The 22,098-nt window shown below is 39.9% G+C and overlaps 1 long non-coding RNA gene across 3 annotated transcripts; it reads left to right on the top strand.

The window, feature by feature from the left end:
• Positions 1 to 15,936: 15,936 nt before the first annotated feature.
• Positions 15,937 to 18,598, top strand: LOC115604401. Of its 3 annotated transcripts, none has more exons than XR_003990266.1 (2): positions 15,937 to 16,025; positions 17,278 to 18,598. It is a non-coding gene; the product is annotated as an uncharacterized LOC115604401 (long non-coding RNA). The 3 variants fall into 3 exon arrangements; XR_003990265.1 differs by having other exon boundaries at positions 15,948 to 16,184; positions 17,264 to 18,598; XR_003990264.1 differs by having other exon boundaries at positions 15,950 to 16,025; positions 17,264 to 18,598.
• The last annotated feature ends 3,500 nt before the right edge of the window (positions 18,599 to 22,098 follow it).

The raw sequence follows: 22,098 nt of genomic DNA, 5'->3' as shown, positions 1-22,098 counted from the left end.
CAGCCGCTTTCCAGGAAGTTTTTGGTGTCTCCAGAATTCAAACGAAATAACAAATGCTCTCCCACCTCCCTCCTTTCTCTTAGCTTTTATTGCTGAGCAGATGTCGTACGGTGTGGAATATCCCTTTGGTCAGCTTGGGTCAGCTGTCCTGGCTGTGTCTCCTCCCAGGATCTCGCCCACCCCCAGCCTACTGGTGAGAGGGAATGTTGGAGGGACAGCCTTGATGCTGTGCGAGCACTGCTCAGCAGTAGCCAAAGCACTGGTGTGTTACCAACACCTTTCTAGCTACCAGTACAAAGCACAGTGCTAGGAGGGATACTATAGGGAATATTAACTCCACCTCAGCCAGACCCAATACAAATTTGCATTTGAAACAGCATACAGGCAAAAATCTGAAAATATAATCTTGAAAATATTTTGCATTTAAAGTGAATATTTTGTCTTTTCTCAGCTTCAGCAGCATAGCTTTCTGTAATTTATCACTGCTGCCATCAGGTGAGTGGATTTTCAGCCTGCGTATCAGCTGATTGTACAATGTGCTCCTCATCCTTACCCTCATCGAGAGCTTTTGTGAAAGGTACAGTGAACTGCTTATTCAGTGAGGTCACTGGGCTCTTTGTAAGAGAAATGGAATTTTCCTGCATGTATTAAGTTCAAACGCTGTTTACTGAATAGAGTAATATTCTCGGCAAGCGGTGGTTGCTACCTACATAAGAGAATTTTGTTAATCTTGTGACAGTTGTGTGATCTACAATTGATTAGCTACCTGCACAACATTAGGAAAATACATTGGATTATTTTGTATGGTAAAATTGTGTGTGGGTAAAGTCTGTACTTAAGTGTGTACTTTTTTACTTGCTTATAGCATAATTAATATTCTCATGTGAGTGAAAACAGTATATTACAAAGAACTGATACTCCTGATATCACTGTTTTGGCTTAATTGCTTATTAGGATGTTTAGATGATTTGCCTTGTCAATTTAGAATGTTTTCCCTAAAGTGCAGTAGGATCTTTATTTACATTTAAACTGGGGCAGCCAGACAGCTTCTACTTGCAGAAACCATTCTCTCACCTTGCAGGATAAAAAGAGAGAATAGCAAACTGCTCATTGCAGTGCATGCATATTGGTTTCTGTTGGCTTGGGTAAAGTCAGGTATGCTGGCCATAGAACTGTGTAACATCAGTCACGTAAATCTTTTTAAGTAATCAGAAAATGCATTTATCTGCTGAGACGAGCCTTCGGTTAAAAAAGGGAAGAAAGTAATCTCGAAGGCAATAATTTTTCCCAGAGTAAAGGGCTGCTGAAATAGTGAATGAACCTTGTATGTGCCAGGAATTTTAAAATATATTGGATTTACTTATAAAAAACAATTTGGTGACTTCTGAAACAATGTGATAGAATGATTATGGTTTTTTGTTTGGTTTTTTTTGTGCGACAGCAGTTTGAGTGCAACATTGACTGGGTTGTTGAATTCGTATAAACAAGCTTTTAAAAGGGAAATAAAAATGCAGTTTCATTAAAATTTAAATGTGTTAATGCAAATATAGCTGTTTCAGCTACACAATATGTTTTAACTCATTTATTCAGACTCCAGACAGTTCATCACTGATGAATGTATCAGAGTTTCTACAGGTATGTAGCATTTACACATACATATACATATATGAGCATTATATGTATATGTATGATATACATATAATCAGCTTTAAAAGAACTAGAAACTAATCTCATCTTTATGAACTCAGTAACCAGGAAGTTTAAGAAAAGAGCTTCAACAGTAAGTAATATGAATGGTACAAATGCATTTGGCAGATGGAAGAGACGATTTAAGGCCAAGCAGTGGGGAGATTTAGAACAGTGCCTTGAACAAATAGGAGAAACAGATTAAGACGTAATTTTTCTTTATCTCTTGGAAGCTTTTATTAAAAATACATTAATTAAAAAATGTGAAAAGGAGTAAAGATAGTTAATTTTTTTTTTCTGTGTTGTTTAATGATTAGTACTTTGTATGAGGAATGTTAACAACAGAAACCCGAGAAACAAGACTGCATTAATTTATTCTGCTTCATCCCGTAGGTCTTAAGGGATTTTCTAGTTCAACATCCAGTGTGACAGAGGAAAATCCATGGTATCTTTACAGTATATGCTTGATATATGTTTGAGTTTCTAACAGGTCTTCAAAATAGTCCTGATGCAAATGTTTCAGAAAACAAATGCTTCTGAAAAAGACTCTTGACATTGTGGGTTGGCAGGTAGAAAAACACTTCTAATTAGAAAATCTGATGGGCATATCATAGCCAAATAGCTACTGTATCCTTCTTTGAAGAGGTGATTTCCTGGTCTTAGTATAAGGCACAGTATCAGAAACACTGCCTACATCTTCTCCACCACTTAGTACAGTGTAAGTAGGACTTACACAAACTCAGTCTTGGTGTCAATAAAAGGGCGTTATTGGTAAAATAGTTTTCAAGAGCATAAATTTTAACAAAAAGCTGAGTCTAAACTCTTGTGAACTTTTTTATAAATTCTGTAGGTTTATAGATTCTAAAATAAGATTCCAGTCTGACTTTTTTTTCTTAATGGAAATCAAAGCATGCACTTTCAGTTAGAAATGGTACAGGACAATGACACAGTTGAGGGGTATGAATTAAGGAGTCTTCCAGTTCTGGTGGTAAAATACTTTTCTCCATTCCTCAGCTTCCAAAGTGTAACATTTCTGTATCTCTAACATATGTTTTCTTGTAATTTTATATGACTCTTTGTTTATGTTATAGGTCTAAAATGGCCTTGCTTCTATTTTAATCAAGAAAAGGCACGTAGTTACATTTTAACTGCATATTCCTTAATATAAACATGGCATTTAGAATTAGTCTCTGCCTGTTGGCTGTATTTCCGTGCAACCGTAATAAAATCACTTCTTGATGCCTCTGTTTCCCCTCTGTCTGCATATTGTCAGCTGAAACTGCAAGCCCCTTTTGAGAAAGAAACTGTCTCCCAATACTTCATAAAATGGAGTCCTGGTCTTAGTTGGAGCCTCTTTGCATTAGTCTTAGACAAATAATACAGGAATAATTGAATCCCAACAATGACAAACCTAATAATCCAAGAGCAGCTCCTTCGAGCTCAGTTGATGTTGTTCTTGTACATGGGGGATAATCATGGGTCGTGCTGATACAAGGCAGACTTGGCTGTTTGACTGCTAATACACTAAAGAGTTGGACACAGACCTTAGGTGGCTCCTGTGAGAAGAGATGTTGCTGTGCGACTCTTCCACCTTGGCATGTTGCTTTTCTCTGTCTAACCTATACGTGGTTTTCAGCTGAAATTTCTGGCTGATTTCATGCCTGCCTGCTCCTCCATTTGAATTAACAAGTCTGTAATAGAATTACATAATATCTATGCCAGTAATGTTTATACAGGAGGCAGTGTGCCAAAGGCTTGACAATATCATAACTTAATGAAATGTGAGTCTATGTATGAATTAAAAGATAATTCAGTTGGGGTATATGGCTTCTGCTTGCCATGCTTTCCTGCTTAACCTACAACTTCTTGGCCACAATATTTTTATCTATCTTCTGCAGGCCAAGGTCTATTTTGTGATGCTGATTACATCCCAAGCCAGTTCACAAATACTCTGTGATCAGAGCACACTCTTCTCCTCCTCCTGTTCGTGTTCTTTTACCCCTTCCAGTTTATTACCCTCTATATGGGGAAATTAAGTCTGAGTCCCTCTTGTAGGGGAGATTGCCCTTTCCCTGTCTGCAAAGCCACTGAGTGCAGTGGACTCCCATATTACACAGTTCTGCACATTTCTCCCCACACACTTTTATCATTTCCCCTTTCTCCTTCTCAGTTCCTTTTTTCTCCTGATACACTTTCCTATTCTCTAACCCTTCTTTTTTTCTTGTTTTCCTGATACAGTAAATCCACATTTTACTTCCCAGGTTGCACCCTCCTCCTCTTCTTTCCTGCTACATAGCCCTTACATCTCACACTGCTGTGTACAGGAACTGACCTTATAAAAAGACAAGAAAAGTGTCTGATTTTGGGTCACATAGGTCTCACTGGCATTGTTTTCCCCTTTACATAGGACCTTCAGCAAGTCGTCAGTCCATTTGCTTTCTTGCTTGTAAAATGGGGTAATACATTTCTATTATCCAGTGGTTTGCCTTGTTTAGTGCCTGAAAGCCCTTGGGTTCAAGCTTTTACAGAGATGAAAAATACTGAAAAATTGCTAGTCCACTTGGGTCTATGGGTTTTGGAAAGACATCAATGGATTTTGGAGGCTTTAGTAGCTTAATGTTCAAGCAGAAATCAGCATAATCCACTGTGAAGGTTCCTGAGTACATCCACACATACTTACTGCCAGCAGAATAGCTTTTATATATAGACTATGCCTGAATGGATTTACATGCCAGCCTTCTGCTTTCCTTACTTCTAGCAGCTCAGGTAGAGCAAAGGAGTCAACTACAGAGATGCTGTGAGCCCTCTCTGGTGTGTTATGGCTCTGTCTTTTTGAACCTTCCAGGCAGGTCTCTATATGTCCAGTTCTTAAAATTAGCTGTGAGTAAATAAGGCAGTTCCTGGGTTTGATAAAGTCTATAACTGTAACTTCTGTCACCAGATAACATTGAAGTCAGTCTTGCACTGAATCGATTAAAACAAAAACGTTCAAATTATCAGTTTCATGGAAATGGTGAAATCGCACACAAGACAGTTAAACCTCCTTATTGAGATAGTTGATGCTAGCCAAAAGATTGCAAAAAAAAGTAACCCAACATTGTGGTCAGTCAAAAAGGAGAGCTGTTTCCCAAGGTATGTGTGAACAGTCTGATTGCAACTGGAGCTTTTATCAAGATTATTTTGCGTAAGGGGAGCATACAGTGTAATTTTTATTCTTAAGCTATTTCGAAGTTTGTCAGGATAGAGTAATTTTTCAGAGATATCAAAATGTATTAAATAGCTAGAGGCCACACGACTAAGCTGTAGTACTTGGATAAATGTTCATTTAATGTGACAAATTAATAGTTTCATGTTTGCTTAATGCTTTCAAGAAATTGTTTTATATTGTAATTGCTTATCAATGATTTATGATATACACAACAGGAACAAAAACAGTGACTAGCTTAATTATGCATAAAAAGTAAAACACTTGTGATTTTATTTTCTGCAGTAAAGAATTTTCTATGATTTCTATTCTGCAGTAAAGTTTTCTGTTATTTCCCCATGAGAGTATGCTCTTCAGTAAATATAAACTGAGCCTTTGCTTCTCTTCCGTCTTTGTCCAACAGAATTATTAGGTCCAAATCACTCATTATGTCATCTGTGACAGAGGATTGTGTATCAGGATACTGACCTTCTGGCAACTGACTTCCACTGGACAAGAACAAGGGTGTAATCAAAGCCAAATTTAAGAGATTGTTTTTAAGTTCAAAAGCCACAATCTCTTGACATATAGCCAGTTTACTCTTCCTCTTCCAGTGCATGTGTAAGATCTGCATGGAAGTCATAAGCAATGAAAATGGTTATGATTGTGGGAATGGGAAGAAAGCAATCTAGAATACTGTCACGGTTTAAGCCCAGCCGGTAACTCAGAACCACACAGCTGCTCGCTCACTCCCTGCCTTCTTCCTCCCCCCCTCCCAGAGGGATGGGGAGGCGAATCTAAAGAATGTAGCTCCCATGGGTTGAGATAAGAACAGTCCAGTAACTAAGGTATAATACAAAACCACTACTGCTACCACCAATAATAATAATGATAAGGGAAGTAACAAGGGGAGAGGATACAATTGCTCACCACCCGCCGACCGATACCCAGCCTGACGCAAGCAGTGATCTGGGCCTTCCGGGTAACTCCCCCCAGTATAAACTGGGCATGACGTGCTGTGGTATGGAATACCCCTTTGGCTAGTTTGGGTCAGGTGTCCCGTCTCTGCTTCCTCCCAACTACTCCTCCTTCCTGGCAGAGCATGAGACTGAGAAAGTCCTTGGTTGGGGTAAACATTACTTAGCAACAACTAAAACCATCAGTGTTATCAGTGTTGTTCCCAGGCTGAAAGGCAAAAACACAGCACTGCACCAGCTACTAAGAAGGAGAAAAATGACTGCTATAGCTGAACCCAGGACAAATACCTTTGAGCTGTTTCATTATTAGTCATTTTGATGGGTTTTAAATATCTTGGGACACCTTCAAAAAGATCTCAGGAGCTATGTCCCTCAGAGCTGCCACATCCAAAAGGTGGATGCATGAGCCTGTTAAGGGAATCTACAACCTGGAAGCAGGTGCGTGAATTACCTTTACACTGAGCAGTGAGCGTTATGTCCTTTAAATAATGTTCTCAATAGCAGACATTTTGGGCCCAGATGGACGTAAGCTGTGAAAGAAGAAGCAGTATCTTTTCATCCCTGTAGGATGGACAACAGGGCAGTGGATCAGCTGAAATACCAACATTATAGGTGGCAAAGCCCAACAGGCAGTGACCCTAGATCTCTTATGCCTGCAACCATTTGACAAGTAGGAGCAGTAGAGGCAAGACAATTCCAGGGCATGCTGGGTACCCACTGAATCTCATTAACTATTTTAGTTAACAGGATAATGTTTTTGACATTTTTTATTTTGATAATTTTTGTATTATGTTTTTTTAAATTCTTAACGTTATGTTGGATGAGGGAAGGAAGATGTAATAAGCTCTGCCTTTACTGAGCTCTGGTAAAAGCTGGCCGGTGTGTTATCCAGAGACCATGTTATGTGGTGGTAACTTGTAAGAAAAGACTTCTGACTCCTTGGAATGGTTCAAGGCCTCTCCCAGTGATGGAGGCAAAATTGGATTTTGCCACAAAGAAGATGAAAACAAAAGAATTGGAATGCACTGGTTCTGCCAGAAAATACTTCATTGCCAGCTGGGGAAGGTGGGATGGAGGGAATATGATTACCCTCTGTTTCCCTCCCGTTTATTCTGCTATATGTCTAATATAAAGACACTTCTCTACCTTCTCCCTCTCTTTAAGGGATGGGACACAGGCACTTGCTGGGCATGGGGTGAGCTATATATGCAGCAGCATGGCCCCAGCTCTCCCTGGGACTGGGGAGGTTGTTCAGACAGAATCACACTAAAGTGGTGTCTACCCCTGTTGTATGTTAGTGACAGCTGGCTCACCTACCTGTGCCTAAAGGCAACTGGGCTTTGGGTGATCAAAGAGCAGTGCTACAGCCAGGCAGGCAGGAGCAAGTGGAAAACTCGCTACGCACATGGAATTGAGAGACTCTGTTGGCAATTGATGCTGGACCATTTCTGCAAATGCCTTACTGGCCTACATTTAAAGGATCAGGTTAGCCTGTGGTTTGTTTTTTACTCCTACCTGAATGCAGGAAAGAATTAGGTAGAGCAGGCAGAGTGATGTGGAAGAATCAGCAGAGCCTTTGTAATTGGTGCCTAAAGGTGTCCTGTAGTCTTTTGCACAACAGCATCTGATTGACAGATGAGCCAGGAAAGAGTCAGACCCAAGTGCATGAGCTGTCGTGATATATGGGAGTAAATGACTTTTTATTCCAAGCACAGGAAAGCTTCAGCAAATAATCAGAAACCAGAGTTCACTCATAAGCTTCTTTCTTAACCCCATTTGTGACTTTTCGCAGCTGAAAAATGGAGAAACAATTTTAAAACTGAACCTAGGCTTTTGCTCTAATTTTTGTTTTGTACTCACACGGGCCTATCCTCTCTCTCATGTCAGATATAATCATAAAAATGTTAGAGAAGTTCAAATAGTGTTTCAGAATACTTACTGGAGAAGAATGTTTCCCAATTTCTTTTCTTTATTCCATACACTGGGTTTCTGATTACTCTTCAATTTACTTTTTATCCAGATTTTTTTTGTTTTTTAATTACAAAAATGATGTCCTTTAAGTTTGAACAGACCGATTATCTTCTCTAACTTTCAGCACTTTGATATCACATATTTTATACTCTTGAATTTGAAACAACCTACAGGATAGGGTAAAGGAATACGATCATTGCTCATGTAGCTCAGCCTGTGCTGGGCAGCCATTCATATGATCCTATTGCCAATATAAATTTACTTTTAGATTGTTTCTATAATGCAGTTATTACTCAAATTCTTGCAGGAGAACACATTTGCAGTGCTATTGCCAGAGAGCTTGCTAATTTTGATGCATGTAAATGAGGATTGATTTACCCTGGATCAGCAAGGACAGCTATATGGACAAACCTCTCTCTGCTGCTAAGGTCCACCAAGCTCAGAGGCTGCGAGTGGGAGTACTGGGATCTCTCCTGGATTCTGGTTTCCGAAGGATTTGGAGCTAAGCCCAGGAAGAGCAGGGCCTTATCCACTCACTGTTGGAAGCTCTGTATAGGTCTGTTGTATGCTGGATTTAACTCTGTGATTTGAATTTACCTTCAAATCAGATATTTTGTACAAGAAAAATCATGTCAAAATCTTCTGGCTTATTGCCGTTAGCCCTCAGAGGAACTCTCAGGAGCTGAGCCATTACCTTGAGCTTGCTAAGCTGTTGAGTTGGTAGTTGTATATTTCTGTGCTGTGGCTATAAACTGACTGATTTCTGATGCTACTCATTTCACTTCTTAAAAAAAAAATTGATATTTTTACTTAAATAATAACAGCTAAAAAACTGTCAAAGCATCAAATTAAATGCTTTATATTTTCCTTGTCTCCTTGCCATCAGGTAACATTTAATATTCACAGTTTTGTGGTACAATCAGACATTCTGCTTTGTGCTTTAGGGCTTCTCCCCTGATATGGGGGCTTGTTATAAACCTGGCTGGTTTTATTTTTCTTTTCCAAATAAATAAATATTATGGGCCAGACTTAGCAGGCCCAAATCAGTTTCATTCTACTAAGGTGAAAGGAACTTTGCAGACTAAAACCAATTTATATTTTGGCCTAATATACTTGAAATAATGATCCCATTCAAAATCCACACCCTGCCTGATGTTTTCAAGGCTGGCCTTGATTTGGGTGTAGAAGTACAGGATGTCTTTGCAAATCTAATGATGCATAGAAAATAACTACTTAAGCTAAACAGAGCATTGCTTTTACTACTAGAAGCCATTTAGGAATTCTGAGAATCACTACCACTTAAGCTGTGTTTATAATGTTTGTCTAAATACAAATGAGAACATTGCTGTTTATATGTATGTTCGTCCTTTTTTTTTTCAAGTAGTTGGTCAGGGAAAACGCCTTCATAAGCTTTGTGATAAAATACTTAAACCTTTCTAAAATAAAACTTCAATCAATGAAAGAAACATAAGTTTTGGTGTTGTTTTTTTTTTTTAAATGAAAAATGTTAGCTTAAAAAACCTACTGAAGTTTTCAGTAAATATTATCTCAATTAGATGTTTAGATGAAGGCCAGTCCTTTGATATTGTGAAATAATAAATAAAGCTGAATCAATATATATTCATCCAGTTTGCTTCTCTTTGCTATAAAAGAATGTCCACCTTCGGCATATTCATGATTCATACACTTGCACTAGTGCCCTCATGTCAGTAGTGAGGTTCAGCAATCGAAAGGTTATATTTGTAATAATTCAAAAGACCAGAAGTACACTGAGATGCTACCCTGACAGATATTGCTTAACAACACAAGATGAACTTAATCAGACAGTGAGAAGAAGCCTGTGGACTTCTGAGGACACAGTTTTCATCTAGCTCAGTTCCCTTAACTGGCTGACCAGTGGCAGTGCTGGTGCAAAGGAAGAGGGAGGTTCAACGACAGAGGACAGGGCATGTGAGTAAGGGCAGGATGAGATGATCTCGCTCTGCAGAGGAACCAGGTGGCTCCCGCTTCTCTACAGCTCAGCAGTGTCTTCCCCAGCTCTGTGGGATCACACATGTCTGATTCAGGCTATGATCTTCCTTCTGAGGACCTTCAATTCCTCTCTAGGTAACAGTCTCAATCACAGCCTCTCACTGCTTCTTCATTTATCTTGTGCAAGCTGTCATGTGGCAAAAAGGGCTATTTTTAAAGCACAAAGTTTATTTCAGCACAAAGCAATGGTGAACTATCTCTGGCTCTTACCCGTGCCTCTGGGTACCACTGTGGCTTGTGGGAAAAGGTCAGCCACACCTAAAGATGAGAGATTAAGCCCGTGCTTTCACTGTTATTAGTTGTACACTCAAACTACATGGTACTTCCCTGGCAGTGGATTTGGCTTTTCTTGGCCCTGGGTACAAACCCTAGAGAGGAGGAAGGTTTTAACCATGTGTTGTAATGTAAGTGATGTGCCCTTTTGTTCAGCAGTGCTGAATACATGGAAGTCTTTGGGGGAGGACATATACTATTAAATGGATTCTATTGGTGCTCAGCACTGGGAGCCCTAACTGCTCGGTTGGGCTTTAAATGCTGTAGTCTTTGGTATCCAGCGTGATAGCAGTGGCTGTAACTTGCTGTCTGCTTTTCTCATAAATACAGTGGAAGAAGGTTAATTATTTGGCCTGAGTTACCAGTATTTGGGGCTGAATGAGTATGCAAAGACTTGTGTCATAAAACTCCATTAGGTTTCCTAAGAGATGCACCACTTTCTGTTTCCACAGGGGTCGAGCAATATCTGGGAATTTCCAGAGTATTTCCCATTCCCCACCCAAAAATCCCACACTCTCCCTTTACACTCAGCTATTGATCAGCCTCAGAGCAACATGACTCCTCAGGTTACCCTGCCATTTTCATGCAGCTCAGTTTCTAACCACATTAACATGCAACATGTGATTTGGGCAAAGGCTCCTCTCATTTCTTTGAGATACTTTGCTGCTTTTGATATTACTCTGAATAAAAGGTGAATGCTGATATTTTTGGCTTCAACAGTCTTCATCCAGCCTCCTGGGTGAAAAATTCAATAATGACTTACCTAAACAGGGTAGTGTCTTCTCTTCTGAGCAATTAATGATTCAGAGCTAGCACAGCATTTTGAACATGTAAAAGCTTTAATATCACCAACAAATTGGGAAAACACTTATTTTAAAATCAATTTTAAATGGAAGTGTTTAAGTGGCTTTCAGTACGTTAAAATCTATTACCTCATATTATACATTCTTAAAAAAAATTAGTAACAGCTTGGGCAATGGATGTCAGGTTACTATATTATCATTGATATTTTAAGAGGTGATGTATCGCTTTGCACAATGCACAATGCATTGGTGACAGCTCAGAAAATTACTTCAAGAATGCAATTCCATTGATGTCATTGACAATTGCTTTGGAAAGAGTGCACTGACTTCAGTGAGAATGCCAGCTTACAGCCAGCTAAACACAGCAGTGCAGGTGCTGGCAGAGGGAGCAGGGGGTTATTTTACTCTCTGTCCCCAGAGCAGACACAATGCAGGAGGCACGAATGGATTCTGCACTGCTGTTTTGAGGGGTCTGAAGCCGAGGAATCTTCCATCTTACGCAGAGGAATTGTAGTATTTTTCTTCTTTGTTTCTGTAACTTAAGAGTATTTCAGAAGTCTGACTAAAAATGAGAGGAAAGCAGAACAGTAACTTCGTTTGTCTTTGCCCTTGCCAGGAGAAGGGGAATAGAAAGACTAATAATTATTAACACTCCTTGGAAAACTGCTTGTCTAAACAGCTAAAGCTGTTGTAAGTCACGATTAAACCCAATGACCAAGTGTTGCTATGGAGATACTGTTTCATAAAAATCTTACTTATCAGCTTTCCATTCACTTTTAAGCCATCATATGTAATTACTTCGATTTCCCAGACCCAAGCTACAGAGAGAGCTTAGAGGCTCATTGCTTTTCACTGTTCAATCCTTATAGAGCTAAACCTATTGGAACAGAAAACATCTATGATTGTACAAAGTAGATAAGGAGTGATTATTTCTTTCTGATAATACTGGAGGAATTTTTTAATAAACCACTCCAATTCAGCATTTTTAGATGAAATTGTAAAGGTTAATAGGGGCTGTTAAAATAGAGCTTGTGAAAAAATTCTTGATGGTTATTTGGAAGCTGTTAGATACAATGTGCACCATCAAAAATGAAACAGTTACTGTATGCAGTCTGAATTTTCCACTTCTTGAACATTATTGACAATTTCTAACAAGCACTAAAAAATTAAGTAACATCTGAGAGTGCCAGCAATAAAAGCCAAAAAGAAGGATCAAGACACTCCAGAGATTTACGTGTTGCTCAGAAATAACTTTCCCTCTACTAATGAAGAAAAGGTTGCTTCAAAAAGTATAAAATATATTACAATAAGGAAAGGGAAAAAATAAACTCAGGTGTGAAATCTTATGAAAATAAGATGGAAACCAACTGAATTTGCTGAGTTAAACAACTACTCCAACTCACAGTGTGACAAATGAATGGCTGTGCCACTTGAATCAGCACGGAAATTCTGCAGCACTTTCTGCCAGATCTGAAATTGAGCAGGCTGCTAGTTTGCTCTGTGTACCAATTCAAAAATGTAGAAAAGAAATCAATGACACATCCAAAAAAAACTGCCAATATTAAAAAAAACTGTGCACTTGGATGTGAATTTTGCCATCTGGAGAAGAACGGTTGTCAGCAGGGAGATAGTGCCTAAAAGACAAGCCAGAGGATGCAGTCTGACAGTTGCTTGAGTTCGGTGACAACCTGAAAATGACCAAATGAAGCAAGTGCAGCAGCCAGGCTACAAAGTTTTTGAAATTTTTCATGAAAAAGCTGCTTATGCTACTTAATATCAAGTAATGAAATGCCATACACATACAGAAGAAAAAGACCACCTCTTTGCAGAAACACAATCCAATCATCAAGCCAAAGACAGAAAATGGAAAAGGGCAGATGTATGGAAATGATGTTTTATTTTCTGCATGGGCCCACTATGATGTTTCGAAGGATAAAAATAAGGAAAGATGTGTATTGACAGCTTTAAGTGCAGTGCAGTGCTAGTGCCCAGGCTCCTGCTCCGCAGTATTGAGCAGCTCATCCCTTGGTTGCTGAGAAGACCTTCTCCTAGTAACATTTGCTACTAAGTAGTAGCAGATATGGGGAAGAAGTCCTTCACTATGAGGCTGGTGAGGCACTGGAACAGGTTGCCCAAGGATGTTGTAAATGCTCCATCCCTGGCAATGCTCAAGGCCAGGTTGGACGGAATCTGGGGTGACCTGGTCTAATGGAGGGTGTCCCTGCCCATGGCATGGGGTTGGAACTAGATGATCTTAAGGTCCTTTCCAACCCTAACCATTCTATGAGTCTATGTTTCTATGGCATAGAACAAGATTATATTTAGAATTAAGCGGGCAAATTCAGTTTATCTGAGGGAAATCGTGGCATATAATTTTTTTGCTATCAGGTAATCACCTATAGGGTGAGATAACAGTTAAATACTCCTTTTGTTGGAGTTTGAAAAAGCACTCCAGTACATAGGCATTACTGCCTGATCATGAATGAGTGTGATACACAAGGAGGTTTTTTATGTATAAATCAGATGTCCGTGAAATGCAGAAGACTTGCAGAAGCAATCCTGGATCTATACTGTTCTGCCATCTGCCTTCCACAAATGTGGATGCATGAGGGCCTGCCAGAAGCAATTCAAGTCAGATAATTCAGTTTTCTACTTTGCATTTCACTTCATAGAACTTCATGAGGTTCTTGTTGGCCAATTTCTTCAACCTGTCCAGGTCCCTCTGAATAGCAGCACACCGACCTGGTGTATCAGCCACTCTTCCTGATTTTCGCTTATCTGTGAACTTGGTAAGGGTACAGAGTCACATCATCCATATCTTTAATGAAGATATTAAACAGTGTTTGCCCCACTATTGACCTCTGTGGCACACCACTGGTGACCGGCCTCCAGTTGGACATTGTGCTTCTGGCAAAAAATCTGTCAGCCAAATTTCACAACCCACCTCAGTGCATTTATCTAGTAAAACTTCATATGTTGCTTTATGTGAGACAGTGTTGAAAGCCTTGCTGAAATTGAGATAAACAACATCACTGCACTCCCCTCATCCACTGCACCTGTCTTTTTGTTGCAGAAGGCTCTCAGTTTGGCCAGGCAGGATTTCCCCTTTGTAAATCCATGCTTACTACTCCCTATCACCACCTTGTGTTTCATAGGTCCAGAAGTGTTTTTCAGGAGGATTTGCTCCATTACCTTCCCAGGCATTAAGGTGAGGGTGACCAGTCTGTAGAACTCCACGTCCTCTTTCTTACCCTTCTTGAAGGTAAGAGTAACATTTGCTTTCCTCCAGTCCTCAGAAACCTCTTCTGATCACTACAATCCCTCTGAGATAATCGAGTGGCCTTGAATGACATTGACCAGCTCACTCAACCCTTGTAGGTGCATCCCATCAGGTCCCATGAACTTGTGTATGTCTAGTTTGTTTAAATACTCCCTAAATGACCTCAAGTTGCATCAGGGGAAGTTTAGATTGGATATTAGGAAAAGTTTCTTCCCAGAAAGGGTTGTCAAACATTGGAACTGGCTGCCCAGGGAAGTGCTTGAGTCACCATTCCTATGGGTATTCAAAAGACGTGTAAATGTAGAGTTTAGGGATATGGTTTAGTGGTGGACTTGGCAGTGCTGGGTTAATGGTTGGAGTTGATGATATCAAGGGTCTTTTCCAACCTAAAAAATTCTATTATTTGAACTGGATTTTTCTCTACTGAGACTAAGTTGTCCTTGTTCCAGACTTCCCCATGGCTCTCATGGGTCTGGGATTCCTGATAGCGTATTGTACCAGTGAAAACTGAGGTGAAGAAGTCATTGAGTATCTTTTCCATGTTCTCAGCAGGTAACCCACATTTCTTCTTGCCTTCCTTTTATTGATGAGGCAGCTTTAAAAGCCCTTCATGTTTCCTTTCACATCCTTTATCCTCACCATATTCAACTGTCCCTGTTCATACAACCCAGGTTACCACTGGCCATCTTTGCAGCCAGCACTCGCTGCAGGCCCATGTCCTGCTTGCTGCCCAAAGGGGCCTCCAGGGCCTTTGCCACAGAGCACTCCCTGGCAGTCAGTTTGGGCTGGGTTGTTACAGGGGTCTTTCATTCCTGAGGACAGGACTCAGCATTTCTGCTTGTCAAGTCTCATGGCTTATTCCTCCAGCCTGACACAGTCCCTCTGGATGGCAGCCCTTTCATTAAGACTCCCTTCAGTTTGGCATCATCTGCAAGGACAGTCACCTCCACCCTCTGATAAAGATCTTAAGCAGACGGGTCCCAGCAGAGCCCCCTGTCGTGCTCCCCTGGAACCAGCCTGCCAGCCTTTGTTCCAAGCCACATGTTGAATACAAGAATACTGTGGGAGATGGTCTCAAAAGCTGATTTTACCACTCTGTTCTGCTTTCCTCCTGAAAAATCTGGTCAGTTTATTACAGAAGGCAATCAGGCTGATCAGGCAGGGTTTATCCTCAATAAATCTGTGCCAACTGTTCCCAGTTAGCTGCTTCTTACACTCAGAAATGCTCTACAAGTGTCCTCACTCTGCATTGTGCCCAGGGAGGAAGTTTTCAATAAAGCTGAATGACCTGTAATTCCACAGGTTGTCATTTTGACCTCTATTGAAGATGGGTGCATCCTTTACCTTTTCTGACTGATTTGAACTCTTGACTGAAGGGACAAGTGATAGGAAATGCATATCTGCAGGTACTGATGTCTGCAACAGACAGAGCTTTCTCCAACTCTGGAGGAATATGGGCTATTCTAGGGCATGATTCTTATCAGCTTAATAAAGGTGTTTGTTTAACATACTGAGATGAATTGCTGGCTAAAAGTAGAAACCTAGAATCATGCCTACTTGCCTCCACTAACCAGGGGAGTCTGGGGGACAAGCTCCACAGTGGACCCATTAAAGGAAGCTGAGCACTTCAGACAAGCTTTGCTTTCTCCCATTACGCCTGTCTTGACACAGGCTGCCACTGAGGTCATAAGCAGCAGCCACATGACCCTGACTTCTGAACAGTAGACAAGGAGCACAGTGAGGCCACTGTTCCTCTCATCAGCTGCAAATGGACGATGACTGGGATGGAGCTAATGCACAGGCAAGCATCGCTGTTGGAGGTAAGGTTTCTCAACTCTTTCTTTTCACAACACTATCATTTCAGAATATGCCTCTTGTGATATTCAGCAGTGAGAAAAAATGATTGTTGAAAAATTACAGAACAGAATTATTATTTACCTGGGAGGGTTTTGTAACAAAGGCAGCAAATTAAAAACTTCGTATCCTTTTTATTTTGATTCTCCTTTTTAACAGCAGAATGTGTAATTTCTGATTGGTAACATACGAAGCAAATCCCACAAAATTTAAGCCTGGACAAAGAATTAGCATTTGTTGTTTTTTCGCATATGATACTGAAAAATATGGTCCTTCGTCAAATGGATTGTGTCTGAGACATTCAGCTAGAGGATCTTTTCTGACACTGCTGCCATTAGGAAATAATCTAAACCTTATTTTTCTCGTAAGGCACTGAGGAAATAATTGAATACCTTACAACAATGGTAAACATCTATAGGTAATGTGGAGGTCACAGACCATAATCTGTGTGTGTTATTGTGTGTGTTTCATGAATTGCCTATAGTTCAGCAGCCTATAAATCCCCTTACGGGTTCCTCTTACAACTAATATTTTAAAAGAAATCATTCAGTTGAAGTAAGAATTAAACTTCCCATAAACTGTGTACAAATAAACAATTCCTCCTAGCAACAACTTGCAGGCCAAAGTTTTAAAACCAGTTGCAGGTGTGCAGATGGAGTGTCTCCTTTTTAGAATGTCTCCAGTTTGTAAAAAGGTCACCCTGGTGACAATCACCCAGTTAAATGGTCAGCCTTCCATCTTTGTGAAAGACAGTATTTGATTGTCTCTTTGAGTGCTGAGGAGATCAGTATCTGCAGAATTGTTTTCAGTCCACTTGATTGGATACTGTGTGATGTGCTGTCCCATCACCTTACTCTTTATTACGGTTTTTTGAAGATTAGGATCTGACATATAGTCACTTTATGTATTAAAGGTTTTAAAAATCTATTGTTTTATTATATCCTAGCCTATTGCTTTATTATATACTCCATTTACTCTCAAGGCTGCTGTGAGCATTAGTTAAAGAATACTTGAAGTGTCAGTACAAAATCTGATTATAGAAACAGCTGATTTTCAGACAAAACCAAGAAATGGGATAAAATACTGAATTCTAAGTAATCTGCTTTAGCAAATTGAATTCAAATATCTCAAAACTTAGGAAATCATAATGAGCTATTGTCAATGTTCTCTGTATACTTTAACATTTTCCTTAAATCTTCCACAGTATTTAATTTTCAGTTTCAGACCCCAAGAACTTGGGCGTATTTTACTGTGGATTTTCAAGATTACCAGGGAATAGATCTTTCTGATCCTTGAAAGCAGTTGTAACTTCCCTGTTGGTGAAGGCTCTCTCCATGTATAGAACTGTAAACACCTCTGACACAAATACGAACATTTGCAGTATGCAACATTTGCTCAGAGAATTAGAGCAAACTCAGCTGTTCAAACTTTGGATCTGAAACTGTCTGAGTAAACTGGACACTGACTGAAACCCATACTGTCGTGGTTTAAGCACAACCAACAACTAAAGTACCATGCAGCCACTCACTTACTCCCACCTTCTTGGTGGGATGGGGAAGAGAACTGGGAATAAAAAGATAAAAACCCATGGGTTCCAACAAGAGCAGTATAATTGAAATAAAGAATAATATAATCATAACAACATCAATAATAATAGGAAATAGAGAGGAACAAACCCCAAAAAAGACAAGTGATGCACAGTACAACTGCTCACCACCTGCTGACCAATACCTAGTCCATCCCCAAGCAATGATCAGTCCCTTACAGGTGACTCCCCCCAGGTTATATATGGGGCATGACGTGCTGTGGTATGGAATACCCCTTTGGCTAGTTCAGGTCAGCTGTCCTGGCTGCGCTCTCTCCCAGCTTCTTGTGTGCCTCCTCACTGGCAGGGCATGAGACTCAAAAGTCCTTCATCAGGGTAAGCACTACTGAGCAACAACGAAAACATTGGTGTGTTATCAGCGTCGTTCTCAGAGTAAAGCCAAAACACTGCACTGCACCAGCTACTAAGAAGAAAATTAACTCTATCCCTGCTGAAACCAGGACAGATGCTTTGTGTGGGAGGTGTAGGCGACAGGATCTGCATGATGAGCTTGAGCAACACTCTGAAGACAAGCTCTGAGGCCTTGATACCGAACAAGCCTTGGGCCGATAAGCCAGGATGTTGAAAGACAGGAAATGTAACAAAGAATTTCAGTTGAAGATCAGGGAATGAGGCAAGATGTGAAGCAAGAAGGCTGAACTGTCGTCACGTGAACAGCATGTGATCAGCATTGTGATTGGACTGTTGCGCACATGTTTAACCTATGGGATTTTCACAGAATCCAATGAGATTGAGTGTGGCATGCTCATGCTTGTTGGGAAAGTACCGAATGAGGGAATAAAAGGGCTTGATTGTAATAAAGCTTTGTCTCAGTATCCTCACCGACCTGAGTCCATATCTCAATACGCCACAGCTTTGTAACATTATCTGATCCCGTGAGTAGATTATACATTGTTTGAATGGAGGGAGAATAAAAAATATAATTGGAACTGAGTTGAACTCTGTAGAAATGTGAATATTTATTCAAAGATGCTGGGCCTGTGAAGGATTTTCTAACTTACGCTTCCATCTGTAGTATAGCATGCAAAGTGTTTGTATCAGCCTTAGGAGTAAAACCTCTCAAACAGCTGGTACACGCTTGATGGTGGTGTTTCAGCTCTGTGTCATGACATAAAGCATTTTAATTTTCTCTCACAAAGGCAGGATGCTCATCCGGTCCCTTTTCCTACGAACATTTTCTCTGAATCTCAAATTTTTGTTTTGAACAGGGATGAGGCTATTCTGGTCCTCATCCAGCGGGAGAGCGGGGTGAGGGGAAATTAATGTGTTTGGTTTGAATTCTCATCTTCAGCCCACCCTTGAAGAGGTGTTCACGCTCAGGTCCATCTCCAGTGCAGAGCCCCGTAAGGGAGCCCTACGACAACGTTGCAAAAGGTCTTCACTTATTTCAATAACAACAGAGTTCTGGTGCAAATCATGAGGTGCTTAGAGGAATCTGCCTTCTACTTCTCTTCGTCTCCCACCTACATCTCTTTAAGGGCCCAGTAGGAAGCCAGAAACCTCCATCACCTGCCCTTAGTGACCTCATGAAGTTCTTACATGAAGGGAAGACGGAGGAGAAAGAAAACCTCAGTCCTCTCAGACCTAAGTATTCTCTCCCATTCTATGAACAGAGATGGCTTTAAAACCTCTGAATATGCCTTTCCTAATGCAAATATATTCACAGGTCTTTTTGAATGTAATATAGATTAAAAATGAAAATTGAAGTTTGGAACAGAATTGCCAACCTGAATTTGCTTTTGTCAGAGTATTGCATAGTATTGCACTTTTTGTGTATAGCGTATATAAACATGTATAACCTGCTTCTTCACCTACAAACAGTAGCTACTGTTTCAAAATTTTCATGTAATAGGAGGAGAAAATACTTTTTTATAAGCCTGATATGAAGGTGATGCCGTGCAGGAGAACTGTAAATAGAATGGAGAAACAGAAATAGAAAAAAGCCTGTAGTGCATAACCTTTGGGCCAGCAGCTCTGCATGCACAGCCAGTCTGGCATTAGCGTTGCCTCAAGGGAGGCCTCAGTTTCTTTGATCTGGAGATTCTCACCCTTTCAATAAGCAGAAAATGGGATAATACTGAGGTAATACTTTCCCCCCTGAGAGAGGTGCAATTTATTAGCAGTTTTATGTGTTATGTTGTTTATAATGGAAAATAGTCTCAGAAAGAGCTTATTGCCTCAGTTCCCTGAACACAATTATATGTTAAGGGACTTTGGGAGCAGCAACTTAGGAGAAGCAGACCACAAAAATAAGGGAGAGAGTGTTTCATTAAAGGCACAGCTGAGACTAAGCTCAGCAGAGCTCTGCAAACATGCTGCATTGAAGAATGAAGGTAGATTTCCTCCCTGATGTCCCCAGGCACAAGCATCCTGATGTCCTGCCCAGGCAGGGCCAGCATCGCTGTGCAGGTCTCTCCAGCTCTGCCTCAGGGCCAGAGGCTGTCAAAGGTTTTCTGGTTAAACAGTTCTCTGTTGGAAAGTGCCACTTGAGTGAAACTGAAATGTTTACTCAATTTGGACATAATTCCTCTTCAAAACAAGTTTTGATTATGCTTTGAGAAAACACTTTTTGTTTTGAAAGCTGCAAATAAAACATTTAAGCAATAATTAATTTTAAAAGATTTAAAAAGTTGGGTTTTTTTCAAGATTTTTTTCTTTTAACAGTGCTTTCTGGCTTCCAATTTGTCTCAGACTTTTATGTATAAATAAATCAGATATGAAACATAATCAATGATAATGTAAAAATAACAGGAACTTTCACACATTTGCCCTTGATTTTAAGGAGAAATCAGTATAATATTTTAGAACCCAATTCCAGCATTTCTGTTTTAACTCCAGTGCTTGAAATAGGAACCCTCTCTTAGCAAAGCACCTTTACACATCAGTACTGTTAGCACTGAGTACTCTGGGAAAAAACCAGTGCTCAGATATGCAGAAGTATATTTTTCATTGAAAAGGTCAGCTGCTCATGGGAGCAATGCAAGACCATTCTGTTCAGCTAACACAAACTGCACTCTTGGAATATTAACTGCAAATTCATCAGAACATTACCAACTCCAGAAAAACGCATAGGAAAATTAAAAGGGCAGCCTCTATAATATAATAAGTAGGTATAAGGTGGGCAGGTAGTCTAAAATTACAGCAGTCCAGACATTCAATGAATTTATGCAGAAATGAAAATGTAGATAACGAAGTGTAGCTGACTAGGTTATACCAGCACTAAGTGATGGTCTGAGTACATCAGTACAGTAATTTCCCATAAAGAAACAAGCAAACTGTTTTCTTTACAGGAAAAATTTGAATATGACAACACCAGTAGGCATATTTAGAAAGGGCTTTTTCAAAGGAGTCTGACAGATAACCATCTATTTTCCGATTAAAATGTGATTTGAGTGTCTGGTTTTCTTGGGTTTGTATCAAAATCCCAGCAAAAATGTACTTATTTTCATCATATAGACAAGTGCAAGCATGTTTGGAGCATTTAAATTAAGTCAGTGGATTCTGAAGATTTTCCATAATAGCAATTTGAAGCAATTATCCTTGGAAAACATAAGGTTAAAGTTGTAATCCTCCTCTGATTAGAGTGCCCCAGTCCCTGCCCTGCTCCAGGGCACACAGAGGCTGTCATCAGGTTCAGCATTGCCTCAGATGGAAATCTTTTGAGTATGTAGTTGTGTACCACCATGAGTTTTACAGTATGGATCAGTATGGAAGGAGATCAGCCAGGAAAACTGACATATCAAAGTAAACCTGAAATAAAGCATGACAAGAGTAGAGGAAAATTCTTATATGCTCCCAAACTGGAAAGCCACTGGTGAAAGAATTACTGAGCAGAAGTGATTGCCCTTGGGCAGAAATATCTGGACCTCATTGTACACAATACATCTTCCTAATACTCTTTTGATTATCAGTATATGCAAATTATTAGTTTTTAAACTACAATTTATTCATGGTTTGGTTATATCAGAATATGTGAATTGGAGAGTTCATCTCTCCAAGTATCTGAACCATGCTGTTATCTTCAGACCCTGCAATCATATGGAAAATACACTTTACATATTTGAGAATTGCTACATTCCTACTCCAGCCCTGCACTTTCCAATTCAAAGGAAAGGAAGGCAGGAGAAAGATCTTAAAAACATTTTCGTAAAAGGATAAATAATTTCTTCATTTAAATAATATGTGCAGGGCAAAGCTGAAGGCAATGTTGTTCACTCATTCCAGCACTGATCCATTGAGCAATTCAAACTGTGGTCTTGCAAGTTAATCAATGAAAGTCCTTTGGTGTGGCAAAGTGCAAAGCAATTTCCAACACAGACTTGAGGTGGATAAACTGTTCTCCAGACCTATGTTATAGTAGAATAAAATAAAAAAATTCTGTTTGAAGATAAGACAAGCTGTCAGAGGAAGTAGTGATATCAGTGGAAGAGCTT

This window comes from Strigops habroptila, chromosome 2, assembly GCF_004027225.2.
Source record: "Strigops habroptila isolate Jane chromosome 2, bStrHab1.2.pri, whole genome shotgun sequence".
Classification (NCBI taxonomy): Eukaryota; Metazoa; Chordata; class Aves; order Psittaciformes; family Psittacidae; genus Strigops; species Strigops habroptila.
Note: the sequence above shows the minus strand (reverse complement) of the source record. Positions and strands in the feature narration are given on the sequence as shown.